Source organism: Mus caroli, chromosome 10 (genome assembly GCF_900094665.2).
Source record: "Mus caroli chromosome 10, CAROLI_EIJ_v1.1, whole genome shotgun sequence".
Taxonomy (NCBI): Eukaryota; Metazoa; Chordata; class Mammalia; order Rodentia; family Muridae; genus Mus; species Mus caroli.
The window spans coordinates 35,026,414-35,032,413 of NC_034579.1; the positions used below are offsets into that span (position 1 = coordinate 35,026,414).

Genomic DNA, 6,000 nt, shown 5'->3' on the forward strand with positions numbered 1-6,000 from the left:
GAGTGCTAGAATTCTGTAATCCTGCAAGAACCCCTAGAGCGGGTTGATGGTTGTGTCGGTGTTTGCTGCACACTGTGAGCTGGTCTCTGGGGAAGTTCAGGAGCTCGCTTCCCAGCTAGATAGGCCTGTGCTCAGATGCTAGCCTAGCTCTGCCTTCCCTTGGATTGCAGCCCCTCTGGGCCTCAGCATAGTCATCTGGGAACCCCCTCTCTGGTGGCTGTGGGTTAGAAAGGGCAGAAGCTGTTTGGTGTCCTTTGCTTCTATTCTCCCTCACAGGACTTTCTCCTCCCAGACCTCCTTCCTCCTTTCTCTGTATTTCTCATTCTGTTCAAAAAGATGGCCAGGCCTGGGCTGACTCTGAGCATGGCCGGAGAAGTTGTCGCATTATCTTAGTATGAATCCTGGCATCTCTGCAGATCTGCTCGGGCACCTGGGGATAAGTTACTTTGAACCTGCCTTCTTCTGCAAACAAAATTGTCACACGGTCTGAGAACAGACAGGAAGCACTCACCACAGAGGACTTAGTGCATTTGGCAGTGGCATTAACAAAAGCAGTGTTAAGTTGACCCTGTAGATGTATCCAGCCTTCCTCCGCATACACGCCCACAGATAGTACCCACGAGCCATGCTGTAGAGGGCCTTCCCACTGCCTCCTGCCAGGCCTTGTCCCCATTTGAATCATGAAGAGCAGGAACATGGAGTTTCTCTGTGGGTTTGGTGGGTTGGCTGATTTGTTCCAAGGCAGCAACCAAACGAGCATATAGGAAACACATGTCAAAACGATGTAATCTTTGAGTCTGTGGACTATTTGGACAAAAGGAGAACACTCAGAACTTTGGATAACTTTGTTACTGGTTTATGTATTAAGTAGAACAAGAAAAATGTGTCTGCTCAAATACTCCCAGTATTGAGCATTTAAATTGAATAGATTATTGTCTGGAGTAAAATTCACTTATAAATTAGACTACAAAGAATTCATAATTGTTACAGTTTCCATGTTCATTCGTTCACGTTAAAAATTGTTACTGCATAAATTAACACGTTCTTTCTTGGAGAACATATTTTAGAAAGATTTGTTACTTTAATAACTCTTTGTGTATTAGAAATCCCAGATGCCGGTGCTAATTAAATGTAATCAGATTTTGGATTCAAAAAGCACAGTAGCCATTTAGCACAAACGAGCAGGCAGCTAGGTTGACAAACACAGTCAGGAAGGACTGGGTCCCTGATTCTTTTAGCTTTCCAGTTTCACAATGCAGAACTGTGAATGCAGTTCCTGTCCTTCCTTTGTTCTGATGACTGGGGATTATTAGACTCAGTCCGCCCGCCGTTCCAGCTCAAGGACTCCTGCAGAATTATTAATCAGCTGCTTCAGAGGCCCTGTAATCCAGTGGCAGATCAAGGCTGCTCTCACCATGAGGTGCCCTCCCTCTGCTCCTCTCAGCGTATGAATTTCTTGTTCTCTGTCAACAACAGCATCACCATTCCCACACTGTGTGCTGTGACCTGAACAGCAAATGTCAGCAGAGAAGGGGGTGTGGGGAGGGGGTGGAATCCTGTTAATTGTTGAATTTAATTTAATTCTTTCCTTGCTAAAGAAGTGAACCCATCTTTTAAGAAAAGCAAACCTCTTCCCGTCGATGTTCCCCAGGCAGAGCTGTAAAAGGCTGTAGTGACCAGGCCACACCACCCCGCAGGCCTACACCAGGCCCACACAGGGAGTTTATCATCCCCAGAGCTGCCAGAAGCCATGTGCTGAGCCCCACGTGCCGAACTGAGCCAAGCTGCCTCCCTGAACTGTCCAGGGCCAGAGTTTGGTGCCCCTCTGTCCCTGGGCAGAAGTCGGCTTCATTTGTATTCCGCTGCCTCTGTCTCTAGGCTTCCTACCACTGGTGTCTCTGGGAGGGACCGCTTTGTTCATCTGCTGTAGCTTCCGCCTAGATTAGTAGTCAGGGGAGCAGGGCAGATGCTGGGAAATGGAGATGAACTGTTGCGAGCACCATCCCCTCCTAGCAAGACTGTGCTGACAGCCAGATGAAATAAACGAAGGGGGCTTTTAAATCACTCATTTCTCCCTAGCCCCTTTTAAGATTAAAAATGCTTACAGGATGGCAGGAAACTGATTTCTACCACTTCCATCCTTGGACAGCTCTGTGAGTTGGCCTAGGGAATGCTGACAGGGCCTGGTGCCAGCACAGGTCTCTGAGCCGGCTCTGAGCACCTTCCTCTGTCTGCCCAGCCCACCGGTAGTCCTGCTTTGTGCTCACAGGGGCATCGTCCTCTCCTCTGTGCTGTTTTGGGCAGAGCTGCCTGGCAGTTGTTTATGAATGGTCAGGAGCAAGCCCTCACTTTGTGCAGCCCACGTTTCTTGGTAATCATCACTAAGGAAGCAGATGGTCACCCTCTGTGATTGTAAAGTGTGTAAATAGGAACGGCAGACTGCCATCAAACATCAGAAATGTCTTCTGGCTTCCTTGTTGTACTCTGCTGACTGGCAGAAGGAGCCTGCATTTGCATCAACTGGGTAGTAAGGGACAGGCAGAGCACATGCACACTGCCTGCAGCTACGAACCTTTTTCCTAACCAAAGGAAGGTACCTGGGCCCAACACACTGCTCTCCACAGGGTCCCAGAAACATAGGCACTTTGCCAGATTGGAAAGCAGGAGACAGTTTAAACGCAACCTGTGGTCATGCTTGTCTTCTGTACGTCCCCTCTTCTTGGGACGTTTTTTCTAGACTCAGAGCTAAGCCCCAGTATGATGAGCCTGTCCCACTCAGTATCCCCACTGTCCATACTGCCTAGCACAGTGTGGCCTGGCGTCACCCAGGTCCCTCTGGGGGGTGGCTCACTCTGTCTGTGTTCTGCTACATTCTTAACCGAGTAATGGGCCTGCCAAGAACCCTCTCTATCCATGCTCACTGTTCAGCCCCCGGGGAGCTTGCTCACGCTTTCAGCTTGAACGTTTCTACCATGGATTTATCCCAAACAGACCTTGGATCTGCGCCTAGTTAATCAGCCCAGAGTTTTACATTATGTTCAGGCCCAACTCCTGTCTCCTGGCACTCAGGTTCCACTCATCTCTCCTCTCTCAGAGTCCCTGATGAGACAGCACTGTCTTAATCCTTGTCACCTTCTCTGTCAGACTCCTTCCTCCACTCCCCACCCCCAGCCCCGTGAGCTAAAAATTTCAAATGGAATATCAATCATCCTTTCGTGCAGCTGGATTTTCCTTTATATTTATTCTCAAAACATGACGCTAAACTCTACGAACTTAGAGTGGAAATTTCAGCAGAATATGTTACCAGGGGTAACTGGAAACACTCAGTTTATGATTTCAGAAGCATTTGGGAAATTTGAACGTCATCCTTGGCCTATTATGAGAATTAGGGGTTTTCCTCTGCCAAGTTTGACTGGGTTTGAAATTATTATTGTACTTGAATCACCACCAAGTTCCAGGTTGGGTCAGCTTTGCTTCAGCTCCTAACACAGGATATCCTGTCCTGGACTTCTTGCTGTCTCCACCATCCAGTCAGCTTACTGTTACTGCCGTAGTCATGTCTGCTGTTCTTCTCTAGGGTGACTGTACAGTCAGAGTACTACACGCTGTTCAGCATCGTATAGGATAATTTGCAGAGTCTGTGGCTTTGGAGTTAAAGAGGCTTTGGGGCTGGCTCTTTGGTTTAGAGACCTAGGATCTATTGTTGAAGCCAGTGCATTGGATCGCTTCCTCCGCTGCCCTGGTTCTTTAGCTGGAGGAGATAATCTCTGAGACAGTGCAGTGGAACTGTCACCAACAGTCCCAGGCTGGACTGAGCTTGTGGTGTGTGATGGCCCCAACAGGCTTGTATTGACCCCAACTGTGATCCGTTCTGTGTCTGGGGAAGCCATGTGTCACACTGGTCCCTTCTCTGTCCCCCATCTCCCTCATCTCCTCCACAGCCTGAGCCATCTTCTTCGAGACAAACCACTTTGTAGCTCTGTAGGTTCAGCCCAGTAGCTGCATTCCTCCAGCTTTAGAACATTCCTACAGGAGGCTCCCTCCTCCTGATGACCCTAGAGTGCCCCACACTGTGCTCAGGGACTCAGTGGAGGACACTTGGAATTCTCGGTGGTTGATGGATAAGTGTGGGGGATTCTCTGCATCCTCTCTCCAGCTTTTGAAGTTTCGATGGTCAGTGATGCTGAGGGCCTTTGTCAGTGCAACTCCATCAAAGCATTTTCTCAGTTCTCAGCTTGTTACTTACTGGGCATCAGACACTCTGCTGAGACCTGTGTACCTCCTGCCATCCCAAGTTACAGACAGGAAACTAACACTGGGGCTTTTTTTTGGGGGGGTGGGTTTTTGGGTTTTTTGAGACAGGGTTTCTCTGTGTAGCCCTGGCTGCCCTGGAACTCACTCTGTAGACCAGGCTGGCCTCGAACTCAGAAACCGCCTACCTCTGCCTCCCAAGTGCTGGGATCAAAGGCGTGCTCCACCACACCCGGCTGACACTTGGGCTTTCAAGGGTCTGGCAAACCCAGTCTGCAAGCCCAGGTTTGCCTCACTCCAAAACGCCTTTTCTTCATTTATTTTAACTTCATTAAATTCCGTCTTTACCAGCTTCACTTGTATCTGCCAAGCCTGCTTTCTACATGACCATTCTTTCCCTTTGGAAGAATATTCTAGCTCAGCCCACCATCGGGCTTGCTGCCACTGTCACTACAAAGAGGTGGTCCTTTTTCCTAGCTCTTCCTTTTACTTCATTCGGAAAGCAGCCTTGGGACAGAAGGTATTTGTAGTGTTCCTGTGAGCATTTGAAACATTGTCATCATCTTAATGTATGAAGGAGAGTCCACTACAGGAAGCTACTAAGTCAAGACCCATTTCTCTCTGAGGCAGAAGTAGAGGACAGGTTTCCTGGCTGACCATTGGACATGTAGCCATTCCTTTAACTGGACTGTGACTTGGGCTTGGAGTGGCCCATCCTGATGTGAATCTAACCAGACATCTCGTCTTCACTTAAAGCCGAGAGCACTAGGCTGGGTAGGCTGAGAAAAGCCATCATCTGTTACATTATTATATCGCTAGTATTTTCTTTGTAGTCAGGTTTTTTTTTGAAGTCTTGGTCAACGAAGACAACTTATTTGGCCAGTGGGGGTTGAGTAAGTCACTGCTCAAGTGGGCCTTTGTTGTTGTTGTTGTCGTTGTCATTGTCGCTGCTGCTGCTAACACGTCTATTGAGCAGTTGTGGTTTAACAGCTTTAGTCAAAGTACTGGGACAATGTAAGTATAGAATAAGCCAACCTTGAAGGTCTGCACTGTGCTAGGAGCTGCACTCAGCAGCATGGAGCACAGGGTCTGAAGTGCTCTGACGCTGCAGCCAGTCTCCTTTCACACATCCCGTTTCCATGCCTTATACTTGTTCCTCGACGTGTTGTTCTCTCAGCTGAAGAACAGAAGCATCTGCGTGTGTCAGATGTGTGGCACACAGAGCTAGTACCGATGATCTGTTCCATAATAGTAGGCGCTTGTAGTGTCCAGCATTAAATTGCCACTTCTGATCAGGTTCCTCCCAGAAGACTTCAGGAAGAAGTCTTGAGGAGACAGAAGGCTGCAGCTAGGCAAGTGGAGGGAAAGATGGCATTTCAAACAAGCCGATACAACAGAAGGACTGTGATCACGCCAGGTGTGGTACCTGCTACAGGAGCGAAACGCAAACTAACCTGGATTAACTGTATGTTTGCAATAGGAAAAACCAAGGCTGACTGGATATGTGCGCCCTGGAAACCAGGTGGTGGATTCTGATTTAATTCAGTTGGGACCCTCCCTCGTGGCTACAGAAGCTGGAACAGAGGCTGCGGGTTACAAGGATTAGTTGGAGAGGCACTGCTGGAGGCTAGGTACCAAGGCAAGAGGACTCGGCAGGGGCGCTGCTGGAGGCTAGGTACCAAGGCAGGAGGGACTCGGCAGGGGCACTGCTGGAGGCTAGGTACCAAGGCAAGAGGACTCGGCAGGGGC

General features: G+C 48.9%; 1 protein-coding gene across 2 annotated transcripts in view; it reads left to right on the forward strand.

Annotated features, from left to right (window-relative positions):
- The window catches only part of Fyn (FYN proto-oncogene, Src family tyrosine kinase), a 193,269-nt gene that overhangs the window by 166,663 nt on the left and 20,606 nt on the right, over positions 1 to 6,000 (forward strand). The gene's annotated exons all lie outside the window — the stretch shown is intronic.